The 16,551-nt window shown below is 42.3% G+C and overlaps 1 protein-coding gene across 2 annotated transcripts in view; it reads left to right on the top strand.

The window, feature by feature from the left end:
* TRPC3 (transient receptor potential cation channel subfamily C member 3) overlaps positions 1-16,551 on the top strand; it is a 423,006-nt gene that overhangs the window by 76,611 nt on the left and 329,844 nt on the right. The window contains exon 1 of one of the 2 annotated variants that reach the window (XM_063920259.1): positions 1,070-1,148. The exons of the other annotated variant lie outside the window; for it this stretch is intronic. The gene's annotated coding sequence lies outside the window, so the exon portion shown is untranslated. Of the gene's footprint in view, positions 1-1,069; positions 1,149-16,551 lie in introns of those variants that run through there. 2 annotated transcript variants of the gene reach the window in all.

Genomic DNA, 16,551 nt, shown 5'->3' with positions numbered 1-16,551 from the left:
GTAATTCCTTATGGGCCCTACACACTGGCAGATAAAATGCACGATATGAACGTTCTCGTTCATTAATGAACGAGAACTAGTTCATATCGTGCAGTGTGGAGGCACCAATGATTAACGAAGCGCGGCCCCGTGCTCGTTAATCGTTGGTGCCCCGTCGCTTATGCATGCAGGCCAATATGGACGAGATTGTCCATATTAGCATGCAGTGCTATGGACCCGGGTGATAGGGGATTGAGGAAACTTCACTCCCCCCGTCAACTCCCCCTGCCGCCAGGTCGCCCGTCGGCCGTATCCGCCGTCGGGCAGCTCGGAGGCAGATCGGTACGTGTGTAGGGCCCATTACTGCAAGTTGGTAATGTTACATAGTACCTACTGTCTCTCTCTCTCTGACCCTGCTCTCTCTCTCTCTTTGTCCCTACTGTCTCTGACCCTGCTCTCTCTGTCTCTGACTCTGCTCTCTCTATCCTTACTTTCTCTGTCCCTGCTCTCTTTCTCTCTGTCCCTGCTGTCTTTCTCTGACCCTGCTCTCTTTCTCTCTCTCTCTCTCAGTCCCTGCTGTCTCTCCCTGACCCTGCTTTCTCTCTACGTCCCTGCTGTCTCTCGCTCTCTGTGTCCCTGCTGTCTCTCTTGCTCTGTCCCCGCTGTCTCTCTCTCTGACCTTGCTGTCTCTCCCTGACCCTGATGTCTCTCTCTCTATGCCTGTTGTCTCTCTCTGCTGTCTCTCTCTGACCGTGCTGTCTCTCTCACTCTGTTCCTGCTGTCTCTCTCTATGTCTGCTCTCTCTCTTTGTCCCTGCTATCTCTCTCTCTGTCCCTGTCTGCCACTCTATATCCCTGCTATCTCTATCTGTCCCTGCTGTCTCTCTCTGTCCCCACTGCCTCTCTCAGTCTGTCCCTGTCTCTCTCTCTGTCCCCACCAAAGACGTAAGTAGGGTGGGGCGAGCAGCTCTTCCTCCCAATGTCTTTTAATGAATTAAATCCGCCCCTTGTGATGACATCACGTGTGTGCCAAGCTGTGTCAGGGGAAGAAGAACTTTGGTGGAGCTGCATACCCACAGAATAGAGGTCACCACACAGTCTGGCAACTGCTGACAGCTGCCTCTCCCTGGCGGAGGAGAGCCATCCAGTCACAGAAGCCTTAGATTTCAGGTGAATATATTTTTTTATCCGGCACTCCCACTAACCCCACTCACAGCCTGTCACCCCATATCCACTACCCCCACTTACAGCCTGTCACCCCGAACCCACGACACTCCCTTCTTGCTCACAGCCTGTCGCCCCACTCCCATTGACCCCAATCAGAGCCTGTCACCCCATTCCCGCTACCCCCACTCACAGCCTGTCACCCCACACCCGCTACCCACCTTATCACTCACAGCCTTTCACCCCTCACCCATTGTCACCACTAATAGCTGCCTCTCTCTCTCTCTCTGTCCTTACTGTATGTTCCTCCTGCCTTTGTCCCTACTGTATGTTACTGCTGCCTCTGTGTCCCTACATCCCTGCTGCTTCTGTCCATACTTCCCTGCGGCCTCTCTTTGTACATACATCCCTGCTGCATCTCTTTCTCTGTCCCTACGTTTATGATAGGCAAAACCAGTGATAGTGGCTGCCAATCACTGTTTTGGTCCTGGACCACATCCCATGGCACCCCTGCTTGTGCCCCGTGAGGACCCAGCTTGAGAACCACTGTAACAGAATATAGCATGAAGTAGCTATAATTGCCTTACAATTTATTTAGTGAGTGTGCAGAGGATTAAATGTCACCCCAGTTTTAAATTCTTAATTACTTCTGTCTGCTACAACACAATACTTTCTAAACTTTTTGAAGTGTTACATCCAGCTAATATAACATGTTCTGCCTTTTGTTGGTGTAACTCCATGTACATTACATTTTGAAGTATTAATCCCGCCTACTTTGGTATTGGCTCCACCTACAGTTGATTCGGTGCCGCCCACATGAGGCCACTTTTAGAAATTTTTCCAGGGCCACTTTTGATTCCCAATCCGCCCCTGTATATATATATATATATATATATATATATATATAAAATCTCTTTCACAGAACCTGAGCTGCTCCAAACATTGTTCCCGCCAGACTCTGATTCCACGTCAAGGCAGATCGTCATTGGATTCTCGCAGGACTTATATATATAGGGACTCAAATAAGGCACTGCGGCCAGGACTCGTGTAATTTCTTTAAATGCACACTGAGGAATGCTGTGCTATACTCTGCTGTTTAGGCTGTGCTGTGTCCATCCAGAGACTCCAGACTAATTGTGACTGTGCAGTATAGTGACAGTATATAGGGGCACATTGTGCTGTATTCTTCTGTTTAGTCTGTGCTATGGACCTGATTCAGAGATGGACACAGATCGCTGCATACGCAGCCAGATCTGCGTCCATTTCCTCACATGCTGGAGGCCGCCCAGCACAGGGTGCCTGGCTGTGCTGTCAGGTGGTCTGCCGCCATTTTTTAAATCAGAGCAGCTGCGTGTGACATCATGCAGCCTCCCTGAAAATGCTCACGGCACCCCCTTGTTTGGCCCGTCACCGTAATGCCCGCCGCTGTCAATCATCTTGCGGCTGCATCCTTCCTGGATGACCAGATGGACGCAGGCGCTGCATACGGACACATGGATGCATCCATCTCTGAATCAGCCCCTATGTCCATCCAGAGACTCCAGATTAATTGTGTCTGTGCAGGATAGTGACTGTATATAGGGGCACACTGTGCTGTACCCTGCTGTTTAGGGTGTGCTATGTCCATCCAGAGACTCCAGACTCATTGTGGCTGTGCAGGATAGTGACTGTGTATATAGGGGCATGCTGCATATTGCTGTGTGGTGCACTGTACTCAGCTGTATTGGCTGTGCTTTACTCAATACGCTGTGTTCACGTGCATCTATAAGCCCTGTGATCCATGCAGTTCAAACCGAGCTGCAAGTTTAAAAATAGAGAAATAAAAATAATATATCTATTGTTTTTTTAATGGTTGGTTGGTCCGCTTTACTCAAGTGCCTTTGTTCACGTGCATCTATAATCCCTTTGACCCACACAGTTCGAACCGAGCTGCAGGTTTAAAAACAGACAAATTATATATATATATATATATATATATATATATATATATACTTGCAAAGCACTCCCAAGCTCTTAAAACAACTTGCTCCGTGCCAGTTCAGAAATTCATCATGTAAATCCAGAGAAGAACGGCACTGGAGACAGTCACATGCAGTGAAGAAATGTATTGAACAGGCTACAGCTGTTTCAGGGCTTCTGCCCTTTCCTCAGGCCAAATACATAAAAAGACAAACAAACATAGAACACTTACCCAGCTAAATACCCCCGGAGCACACCCGCCGCCGCATCTCCTCCACGCCGTCCTGCTTCCGGGTACGAAGCCACCAGGTCATTTCCGTCCAGCACGTAGCTTGTCGCCATGGCAACCCGGCGCTTGCTAGTCACCCAGGCGCAGCCGCTCTGTCTCGGAAACCCACAGGCCGCTCCCCCCGTGATCAGGCGCTGGATGGGTACGGACTCCAAGGGTGCTCCCTATAATAAGAATACATACACAAACATTAAACCATGGTGCATAATAAAAAAGCATTAAAAATGCATACATTCTATACGTGGCACTTTCTAAGATATGAAAATCCATTTATAATGAAATCACACTGATACTGGCTGATACAAATGTACATTGTACAAAAGAACACCAATTAACTGTAACAGTACCACAACCTTCACCCAGAGAAACCTCTAGGTAATGTTGTGGAGTAATACGATGACCCAGGGACACCACCGGGTCAAAGAAAAATTAATGAATCAAAAAGGATATTGGTGAAAACTAAAAAACCCCAAGTCACATGTTTCTAAATAAACACGTTCCAATTAACTTTTTCATTGAGGCCCCGTGGCCAAAAGGTATCCAACCTCATGATCCACCGGGTCTCTTTCTCCAACAGGATCCTAGCCCTATCTCCACCTCTCAGTGTCGGTGGAACATGTTCTATGCCAAAATATTTTAAAGAGTTGATGGTATGCTGAGCTGATAAAAAGTGTCGGGCCATCGGCTGGTCTACCGGTTTGCCCTCCAATATCAATTTAATGGCTGAACGATGAGCCGCCATGCGTTCACTGAATTTTCGTATGGTCTGCCCAATGTAGAACAAGCCACATGGGCAGACTATGGCATAGACAACATACGATGTGCTACTTGTAATCACCTGTCTGATGTTGAATGTTACGTTACGTATTGGATGTCTAAATTCTTTACAAGCAATCATGTGTTTACACGTAGCACATTTAGGACACCGATAGCAGCCAGGGTTTTTTTTTATGGATGACTACTTCATCCAACCTCTTCATTCCTGAAATGTCTGTTCTTACAACAAGATCACGGAGATTGGCCCCCCTCCTAAAAGCTGTAATAGGTTTTAACCCTTTAAAAGATGGCAAATCCGGGTCTGACTCCACAATTGGCCAGAGGGCATGCGTAGCCCTGCGAACAATAGGGCTGGCAGTTGAGAAATCTCACGGCCACGGCAACAGATTTCTAGATGCTTTCGGTTTTGGATGTAGTAAATCGTTCCTGGACATTTGGAGTACCCTATCCTTCTGCTTCTGTAACAAAGACCCATTGTATCCCCTGGCCAGGAATTTCAAAATCATGTTATTTAATAATTCAGGGATTTTATCCCTGTCACTTGTGATGCGTGCCACCCGCATCATTTGTGACAGTGGAAGCCCCTTCTTCAGGGATTCAGGGTTATGACTGGAGGCCATCAGCAATGTGTTCCGGTCCATGGGTTTGGAAAAAATCTCCTTGCCATCACCGATCAAATTCACCTACACATGTAACGAAAAGGAAGTTACGTTCCTCGATGTGAAAATCATGGTGAATGATGGGGTGATTTCCACGGAGATTTTTTCCAAACCCACGGACAATGGGTCTTTGTTACAGAAGCAGAAGTTTAGGGTACTCCAAATGTCCAGGAACGATTTACTACATCCAAAACCGAAAGCATCTAGAAATCTGTGGCCGTGTGATTTCTCAACTGCCAGCCCTATTGTTCGCAGGGCTACGCATGCCCTCTGGCCAATTGTGGCGTCAGACCCGGATTTGCCATCTTTTAAAGGGTTAAAACCTATTACAGCTTTTAGGAGGGGGGCCAATCTCCGTGATCTTGTTGTAAAAACAGACATTTCAGGAATGAAGAGGTTGGATGAAGTAGTCATCCATAAAAAAAACCCTGGCTGCTATCGGTGTCCTAAATATGCTACGTGTAAACACATGATTGCTTGTAAAGAATTTAGACATCCAATACGTAACGTAACATTCAACATCAGACAGGTGATTACAAGTAGCACATCGTATGTTGTCTATGCCATAGTCTGCCCATGTGGCTTGTTCTACATTGGGCAGACCATACGAAAATTCAGTGAACGCATGGCGGCTCATCGTTCAGCCATTAAATTGATATTGGAGGGCAAACCGGTAGACCAGCCGGTGGCCCGACACTTTTTATCAGCTCAGCATACCATCAACTCTTTAAAATATTTTGGCATAGAACATGTTCCACCGACACTGAAAGGTGGAGATAGGGCTAGGATCCTGTTGGAGAAAGAGACCCGGTGGATCATGAGGTTGGATACCTTTTGGCCACGGGACCTCAATGAAAAAGTTAATTGGAACGTGTTTATTTAGAAACATGTGACTTTGGGTTTTTTAGTTTTCACCAATATCCTTTTTGATTCATTCATTTTTCTTTGACCCGGTGGTGTCCCTGGGTCATCGTATTACTCCACAACATTACCTAGAGGTTTCTCTGGGTGAAGGTTGTGGTACTGTTACAGTTAATTGGTGTTCTTTTGTACAATGTACATTTGTATCAGCCAGTATCAGTGTGATTTCATTATAAATGGATTTTCATATCTTAGAAAGTGCCACGTATAGAATGTATGCATTTTTAATGCTTTTTTATTATGCACCATGGTTTAATGTTTGTGTATGTATTCTTATTATAGGGAGCACCCTTGGAGTCCGTACCCATCCAGCGCCTGATCATGGGGGGAGCGGCCTGTGGGTTTCCGAGACAGAGCGGTTGCGCCTGGGTGACTAGCAAGCGCCGGGTTGCCATGGCGACAAGCTACGTGCTGGGCGGAAATGACCTGGCGGCTTCGTACCCGGAAGCAGGACGGCGTGGAGGAGACGCGGCGGCGGGTGTGCTCCGGGGGTATTTTGCTGGGTAAGTGTTCTATGTTTGTTTGTCTTTTTATGTATTTGGCCTGAGGAAAGGGCAGAAGCCCTGAAACAGCTGTAGCCTGTTCAATACATTTCTTCACTGCATGTGACTGTCTCCAGTGCCGTTCTTCTCTGGATTTATATATATATATATATATACAGGTTGAGTATCCCATATCCAAATATCCGAAATACGAAATATTCCGAAATACGGACTTTTTTGAGCGAGACTGAGATAGTGAAACTTTTGTTTTTTGATGCTCAGTGTACACAAACTTTGTTTAATACACACAGTTATTAAAAATATTGTATTGAATGACCTACAGACTGTGTATATAAGGTGTATATGAAACATAAATGAATTGTGTGAATGTAGACACACTTTGTTTAATGCACAAAGTTATAAAAAATATTGGCTAAAATGACCTTCAAGCTGTGTGTATAAGGTTTATATGAAACATAAATGAATTCTGTGCTTAGATTTAGGTCCCATTGCCATGATACCTCATTATGGTATGCAATTATTCCAAAATACGGAAAAATCCGATATCCAAAATACCTCTGGTCCCAAGCATTTTGGATAAGGGATACTCAACCTGTATAAGAAATGGAGAACACAAGCGCCCAAACGTGTTTTAAATTGTATACAAAGGTGAAAGCAGGTATATGAGGTTTGCAAAAAAATGACTTAAGGTGATAAATCCCTGCGCAAATAAATTAAGGCAGCCCGGTATAGTGGAAATCAAAAAAAGTGTCTCTCCAAACCCTTTTGAGCAATACTAGAAAATATAGGAATATCTGATTCCACTAAAATGGGCGCCACCCATATAGAGTGTAAACACCACCAAGGTGAAAAGGAAATAGAGTGTACGTTCCTTACTACAACTTCAAAGATCCTCCGAACCACCTTCAATTCTGTATGGTGTCCACTCCACATGTGGGAAAAGACATATCACATCATGTGTAATACAACAAATTTATTAAAATAAATACAGATATGTCAAACAATAAATTGTCCCGCAACGATGCCCCTAGAGGCCTGGACAATTACCAGAATGGGTGGAGAACTGATGGAAAGCAGTTCTCAATCAAGCTCTTATTACTCATCCACAACGAACAAACTTTATTAAAGCAAATACAGATATGTCACACAATAAAATGTCCTGCAGCAGTGCCCCTAGAGGCCTGGACAATTACCAGAATGGGTGGAGAACTGATGGAAAGCAGTTCTCAATCAAGCTCTTATTATTCATCCACAACGAGCAAACCACCCGGGCAGGCAAACTCAGGATAAGGCCAAACTGGTTTTCGTTCAGGATACTCAGGAGCAGCTCCGGGAACAGAGGTCCATTAGCACAAACAACCAACGCGTTTCAACCCTCTCAATGGGGTCTTTTTCAAGGCAGTGTGCTAACATGTAATCCCATAATCCTTTTAAAGTCTCTATTGACCAATCATTCGATCCCATTCAACACGTAATTTCCCGCCTTTTTGCCGTTCTCCGATTACGTCATCTCCAATGGACCCGACTGGCCGTCACAGCTAGTCGTCTCTTACGGCCGCTAATCACCAAGGGAGTCACGTACATACTCCTTCGTCATGCACTTCCGCTTTACTGATGTCCGGGCGGAAGTGCGTTCCATAGCGGCATCGGCGGATGGGCGGAAGTCACGGATGTAAACAATAAATGTACATTTCAATAGATAAATTGAATCCTTTCTAAAAAAACTAATAAAAAACATCAAAACGGATGCCATTAAGAATTGACAAATCAGTGCAAAGCCAAACGTAGCAGCATTACAAAAAAGGGGACACAAAATTAAAATGGAGGAACACAATATTAAAAAAACTAACACGAATGAAAGTGCAATGGTGCAGAAATTGGCAGTATAACAAGAGAAAGCTAAAGGAACCATTTCAGTTCAAAATCACTATTTAAACCATATGGTATTAGAGTATTACATTCATATATTAACTGCATCTCACTTTTTGCCAAACGAGAGGCAATATCTCGTTGGCGAGGATTGGACTTTAATAATTTAATTCCTGCAAATCTAATTATATGTTTGGGAGAACAATTGTGGAATTTCTTAAAATGGGACGACAAAGCATGGGTATCAAGTCCCCTCTTAATATTACGGCAATGCTCCCCTATCCTCACTTTCAATGCTCGTGAGGTACGACCAATATAAAATAGGTGGCATGTACATTCAATGCAATAAACTATATTGCTTGTATTGCATGTGATAAAATCTTTGATCAAGACATTTTTGTCATTGATACAGATTTTGTCCAATTTTTTGGTGCCATCACTTTTTATCTCTCGCCACCCTATGCACATGCCACATCGATGAAATCCTTTCGTAATGATCCTTGGTTCCCGCCATACAGGTGGTAAATAACTATTTACTAAGACATTTCTCAGGTTGGGGGCTTTTTTATAAATAAAAATGGGGCGTTCTGGAATCTTATCCCCCACTATGGGATCTTTTTTTAAAATATTCCAGTTTTTCCTAAAAGATTTTTCCAACATTTTATGTTGGGAATTAAAACTGGTAATAAAAGCCCACTCAAACCTTTCATTCTTAATTTGTCCTAAAGATTTATTATCTAAAAGATCGACTCTGTTTACTTCATTGGCTCTCTGTATAGCTGATTCTATGATCTCCTTCTTATAACCACATTTTTTAAATCTATCTTGAAGATCACTAGCTTGTTGTATGTACACATGCTCATTGGTACAGTTCCTTTTAGTACGTTTGAACTGACCAAGGGGAATAGAATATGGCCAGTTTTTGTGGTGGCAACTACTGTACTCAATATAAGTCCTGGAGTCTGTTTGCTTAGTAAAAGTTTTAGTGTGGATCTGATTATTCTCTATCGTTATAGTTATGTCCAAAAAATTGACCTTTTGTACATCAATATCAAATGTAAATTCAATATTTAGAATATTATCATTAAGATACCGACAAAACTGGTCCAAATTTTCACGACTTCCCTTCCATATAAAAAACACGTCGTCGATATAACGTCTCCAGGACACCAGGCTCGCTCCAAACGGATTGTTATGCCAAATAACCGACTCCTCCCATTGGCCCATGAAAATATTGGCATAGCTCGGAGCGAACCTGGTGCCCATGACCGTACCGACTTTTTGTAAATAAAAATTCCCATTACAGATAAAAAGATGAATGGGAACGTATCGTCAGTGAATGTTCATTTTCACTGATGAACCTCATTGTCAATGAAAGAAGGAGAGAGCTTACACACTTGGATGATGAGATAAAGAAGTGCAAAGATCTCATTGTCCCATTTGCTGATATATCTGATTATAAAATGTTGGAGGAAAGGATAGAAAACAATATTAAAAAGAATGAAAAAGTATTAGTAGAAAGAAAAATGAGGAAGTTTATTAGGGATAAAAAAGAGTCAGGAGAAATATGTGATGAGAATAGGGAAACCCCTAAAATAATAACAGATAGAGATGGTGGAAAAGAAAGAAAACAGATCTTACATCCAGATAGATTTGATAATCATAGGGAGGAACAAAAAAGGAGTCAAGTACCCCCCCGTAAAACAGTCCAAAGTGGGCTGTATAATAATAGAACCAGATATAGAGAGCAGGACAATTTTTACCCAAGAGGACCCAGACAATGGGGTTGGAGGAATGATGACAGGAAGGAGGATAGAGAATACAGACAAAGGGGTTGGAGAGATCAAGATCATAAGGAGGATAGGGAATATAGAAATGGCAGAAGAGAAGAAGGATGGAATGATTGGGAACGAGAAAAAACATATAGAAATAGGGATCGTACCCCTTTGGAGACAAGGAATAGGTTTGAGGTTTTTAACAGTAGAGAGGATTCTGCCCGTTTTTTAGGAGGGGGCAGACAGAACACGAGACGGAGATAAAATACCGTACAAGAAGGGGGAGAAGAGGTGGATTGTCTAAAAAGGTTAAGAAAAGAAAGAAAAAAACAGGAGTTAAGAAAAATAGAAGGAAAAAGAAAAATATTAGTGAGGTTAATGAAGGTATCCATGAGGAAGGGGTGAAAATATTTAACATCAGTTCCCATATATTGACTAATGATGAGAAGAAAGTATTAGAAAAGGGACTAAAATATGCCCCGTCTGTGGCCATCAATAAATTCCAGACGTTCATAGATATTTCAAAGTTTGAACGAAAACTTTGTCTAAAAAAATTATTTTTGAGTAAAGATGAAGTTAGAATAGATGAGCCCCCAATCATTGAAAGAACACCTTTTAAACCCAAGTCCATTTTTTTCCCCGCCCATGTCAAAGGTAGCTTTATTGATACCTTTTGTGAAATGGTTAAAGAAGATCTCAGAGATATCAAACCCACAGGAATCAATTTTAATTTAACTTTTAAAGAACAATCAGCATTGAAAGACTTGAAAAACAACTCCGAAATTGTCATTAAACCTGCCGATAAGGGCGGGAGGGTTGTTATAATGGATAAGATGTGGTATACTAAAGAGATAGAGGAACATGTGAATGATAAAGATACCTATTCTAGACTGAAATCAGATCCAACTGATAAAATAATCATGGAATTACAGTCATTGATTAAAAGGTATCAGGATCTAGGAGTCTTAGAAGAAAAATAAGCTAAATTTCTGCTTATTCCTCAACCAGTGACACCAGCACTTTATCTTCTCCCAAAGATCCATAAAAATGCTACACATCCCCCAGGGAGACCTATTATGTCTGGGGTTGAATCAGTTACCACCAATTTGTCGGAATACATTGATTTTTTTTCTGCAACCCCTAGTGTTACAAAATCCCTCACATCTAAAGGATACTAAGGATTTTTTAAATTTCCTCTCCACAGTACAGTGGGAGGAAAATATGGTTTTAGTTACAGCGGATGTCAAATCCTTATATTCTATTATACAGCATGAGAAGGGCTTACAAGCAGTTATAACCTATTTAAGAAAAAGTATTTTGGAGGAACAGGTCCAGGATTTTATTAAAGAAGGCATTTTATTCATTTTATCTAATAACTATTTTATCTGTAATGGGAATTTTTATTTACAAAAAGTCGGTACGGCCATGGGCACCAGGTTCGCTCCGAGCTATGCCAATATTTTCATGGGCCAATGGGAGGAGTCGGTTATTTGGCATAACAATCCGTTTGGAGCGAGCCTGGTGTCCTGGAGACGTTATATCGACGACGTGTTTTTTATATGGAAGGGAAATCGTGAAAATTTGGACCAGTTTTGTCGGTATCTTAATGATAATATTCTAAATATTGAATTTACATTTGATATTGATGTACAAAAGGTCAATTTTTTGGACATAACTATAACGATAGAGAATAATTAGATCCACACTAAAACTTTTACTAAGCAAACAGACTCCAGGACTTATATTGAGTACAGTAGTTGCCACCACAAAAACTGGCTCAATTCTATTCCCCTTGGTCAGTTCAAACGTACTAAAAGGAACTGTACCAATGAGCATGTGTACATACAACAAGCTAGTGATCTTCAAGATAGATTTAAAAAATGTGGTTATAAGAAGGAGATCATAGAATCAGCTATACAGAGAGCCAATGAAGTAAACAGAGTCGATCTTTTAGATAATAAATCTTTAGGACAAATTAAGAATGAAAGGTTTGAGTGGGCTTTTATTACCAGTTTTAATTCCCAACATAAAATGCTGGAAAAATCTTTTAGGAAAAACTGGAATATTTTAAAAAAAGATCCCATAGTGTGGGATAAGATTCCAGAACGCCCCATTTTTATTTATAAAAAAGCCCCCAACCTGAGAAATGTCTTAGTAAATAGTTATTTACCACCTGTATGGCGGGAACCAAGGATCATTACGAAAGGATTTCATCGATGTGGCATGTGCATAGGGTGCCGAGAGATAAAAAGTGATGGCACCAAAAAATTGGACAAAATCTGTATCAATGACAAAAATGTCTTGATCAAAGATTTTATCACATGCAATACAAGCAATATAGTTTATTGCATTGAATGTACATGCCACCTATTTTATATTGGTCGTACCTCACGAGCATTGAAAGTGAGGATAGGGGAGCATTGCCGTAATATTAAGAGGGGACTTGATACCCATGCTTTGTCATCCCATTTTAAGAAATTCCACAATTGTTCTCCCAAACATATAATTAGATTTGCAGGAATTAAATTATTAAAGTCCAATCCTCGCCAACGAGATATTGCCTCTCGTTTGGCAAAAAGTGAGATGCAGTTAATATATGAATGTAATACTCTAATACCATATGGTTTAAATAGTGATTTTGAACTGAAATGGTTCCTTTAGCTTTCTCTTGTTATACTGCCAATTTCTGCACCATTGCACTTTCATTCGTGTTAGTTTTTTTAATATTGTGTTCCTCCATTTTAATTTTGTGTCCCCTTTTTTGTAATGCTGCTACGTTTGGCTTTGCACTGATTTGTCAATTCTTAATGGCATCCGTTTTGATGTTTTTTATTAGGTTTTTTAGAAAGGATTCAATTTATCTATTGAAATGTACATTTATTGTTTACATCCGTGACTTCCGCCCATCCGCCGATGCCGCTATGGAACGCACTTCCGCCCGGACATCAGTAAAGCGGAAGTGCATGACGAAGGAGTATGTACGTGGCTCCCTTGGTGATTAGCGGCCGTAAGAGACGACTAGCTGTGACGGCCAGTCGGGTCCATTGGAGATGACGTAATCGGAGAACGGCAAAAAGGCGGGAAATTACGTGTTGAATGGGATCGAATGATTGGTCAATAGAGACTTTAAAAGGATTATGGGATTACATGTTAGCACACTGCCTTGAAAAAGACCCCATTGAGAGGGTTGAAACGCGTTGGTTGTTTGTGCTAATGGACCTCTGTTCCCGGAGCTGCTCCTGAGTATCCTGAACGAAAACCAGTTTGGCCTTATCCTGAGTTTGCCTGCCCGGGTGGTTTGCTCGTTGTGGATGAATAATAAGAGCTTGATTGAGAACTGCTTTCCATCAGTTCTCCACCCATTCTGGTAATTGTCCAGGCCTCTAGGGGCACTGCTGCAGGACATTTTATTGTGTGACATATCTGTATTTGCTTTAATAAAGTTTGTTCGTTGTGGATGAGTAATAAGAGCTTGATTGAGAACTGCTTTCCATCAGTTCTCCACCCATTCTGGTAATTGTCCAGGCCTCTAGGGGCATCGTTGCGGGACAATTTATTGTTTGACATATCTGTATTTATTTTAATAAATTTGTTGTATTACACATGATGTGATATGTCTTTTCCCACATGTGGAGTGGACACCATACAGAATTTGTAGTAAGGAACGTACACTCTATTTCCTTTTCACCTTGGTGGTGTTTACACTCTATATGGGTGGCGCCCATTTTAGTGGAATCAGATATTCCTATATTTTCAGGTATATGAGGTTATAAGTTTAGCTGGATCACTTATCTGGTCTAAGTAAACAATGATCTTTCAACCATCATTTGGAGTTCAGTACATGGAAATAAAGAAACGGCAAAACATAGTGTGTACCATTCATAAACAAATCAAATAACACTGTCTGAATTAAAACGGCATCATTAGGGAACTAGCATATTCCCACTAGTAAACACTTCTCAGCCTTAGCAGTGAAAGTTTTAAAAACATAGATTTAATAAAATAACACACGTACAAGAATTAAAAACATATAGAGCTTATCTGTCCATAAATGGGATATCTGCAAAGCGTTCCAAGGCGTTTCGTCCGTCTGTGTCTGGACTTCATCAAGGGGATAACCACAGTGAGTCTGGAGGCTCCATTTCATCATGAAACCGTGTATTTTGTGTATTTTTTCTGATGAAACCGTGTATTTTGTGCTAACGGAGAAACGTGTAAATGGTTTAACACACCGCCCGCACGCTGACTAGACCATCCACAAGCTTGAGGTCTCCACCGACTACCAGCCACAGTCTCCAGCTGAGAGCTTCACCCTCCTTCCCCGTGGACATTGCATTCACTGCTGCTCCCACCTCGAGCCATCGTACCAGCTCACAGATTGCCGGCTACACTGGGACCTACGAGACATAGTGGGTCCCCAACATGAACCTCAGGAGAAGAACCTTTAAAGACACCTCTACATGCAAGTTTTGCAAGTCCTGAGGGTACTTATTTTTATACTACCTTAGGCGGTGGGCACTTTTTCACGGTCATTCAATTGTGACACTGGGTGCACCATCTATTTAAAGGCACAACCACTAATCACACCCGAAATTAATCTATGCACACCTTCATATATGCTGGCAATATTACACTATTCTGTGGTATTCTGATTTTCATACGGACCGTCCACGGAGTCAGTGGGAAAACTTGAAAACCGGCATCAGGAGAAATACGATATAAACTACACGCTTGATATTTACATGGGATGCGGTACGCATATTATTATTTAATTTCCACTTGGAGTTTGCACAACACAGAAGGCGCTGGGTTCTACCATTCTGTATATTTTATCTAATTGGACTTTTGAAATAGAGTCCACACGAGAGGACCTTTCTAGCAGCCCCCTGAATAGGGGAAGTGTTGTTGAACTTTTTATTAAAAAATATACCAGTCTTGTTATCTAGTAGTGATGTGCATGAAATGACTTGACAGGACTACTGAACATTCTATAAACCAATTTATTCACAGGTTTTTACAGTAAGTAACAGTACAAAATACCATTACTACATACTAGAGATGTGCACTGGAAATTTTTCGGGTTTTGTGTTTTGGTTTTGGATTCGGTTCTGCGGCCTTGTTTTGGATTCGGACGCGTTTTGGCAAAACCTCCCTGAAAATGTTTTGTCGGATTCGGGTGTGTTTTGGATTTGGGTGTTTTTTACAAAAAACCCTCAAAAACAGCTTAAATCATAGAATTTGGTGGTCATTTTGATCCCATAGTATTATTAACCTCAATAACCATAATTTCCACTCATTTCCAGTCTATTCTGAACACCTCACACCTCACAATATTATTTTTAGTCCTAAAATTTGCACCGAGGTCGTTGGATGACTAAGCTAAGCAGCCCAAGTGGCCGACACAAACACCTGGCCCATCTAGGAGTGGCACTGCAGTGTCAGACAGGATGGTCGAATTAAAAAATAGTCCCCAAACAGCACATGATGCAAAGAAAAAAAGAGGTGCACTGTGGTCACTGGATGGCTAAGCTAAGCAACACAAGTGGCCGACACAAACACCTGGCCCATCTAGGAGTGGCACTGCAGTGTCAGGCAGGATGGCACTTCAAAAAAATAGTCCCCAAACAGCACATGATGCAAAGAAAAATGAAAGAAAAAAGAGGTGCAAGATGGAATTGTCCTTGGGCCCTCCCACCCACCCTTATGTTGTATAAACAGGACATGCACATTTTAACAAACCCATCATTTCAGCGACAGGGTCTGCCACACAACTGTGACTGAAATGACTGGTTGGTTTGGGCCCCCACCAAAAAAGAAGCAATCAATCTCTCCTTGCACAAACTGGCTCTACAGAGGCAAGATGTCCACCTCCTCCTCATCGTCCGATTCCTCACCCCTTTCACTGTGTACATCCCCCTCCTCACAGATTATTAATTCGTCCGCACTGGAATCCACCATCTCAGGTCCCTGTGTACTTTCTGGAGGCAATTGCTCGTGAATGTCTCCACGGAGGACTTGATTATAATTCATTTTGATGAACATCATCTTCTCCACATTTTCTGGAAGTAACCTCATACGCCGATTGATGACAAGGTGAGCGGCTGCACTAAACACTCTTTCGGAGTACACACTGGAGAGGGGGCAACTTAGGTAAAATAAAGCCAGTTTCTGCAAGGGCCTCCAAATTGCCTCTTTTTCCTGCCAGTATACGTACTGACGTGCCTACTTGGATGCGGTCACATATATAATCCTTCACCATTCTTTCAATGGTGAGAGAATCATATGCAGTGACAGTAGACGACATGTCAGTAATCGTTGGCAGGTCCTTCAGTCCGGACCAGATGTCAGCACTCGCTCCAGACTGCCCTGCATCACCGCCAGCGGGTGGGCTCGGAATTCTTAGCCTTTTCCTCGCACCCCCAGTTGCGGGAGAATGTGAAGGAGCAGCTGTTGACGGGTCACGTTCCGCTTGACTTGACAATTTTCTCACCAGCAGGTCTTTGAACCTCTGCAGACTTGTGTCTGCCGGAAAGAGAGATCCAACGTAGGTTTTAAATCTAGGATCGAGCACGGTGGCCAAAATGTAGTGCTCTGATTTCAACAGATTGACCACCCGTGAATCCTGGTTAAGCGAATTAAGGGCTCCATCCACAAGTC

This window comes from Pseudophryne corroboree, chromosome 1 (assembly GCF_028390025.1).
Source record: "Pseudophryne corroboree isolate aPseCor3 chromosome 1, aPseCor3.hap2, whole genome shotgun sequence".
Lineage (NCBI taxonomy): Eukaryota > Metazoa > Chordata > Amphibia > Anura > Myobatrachidae > Pseudophryne > Pseudophryne corroboree.
This window is presented reverse-complemented; position numbering and strand designations above follow the sequence as displayed.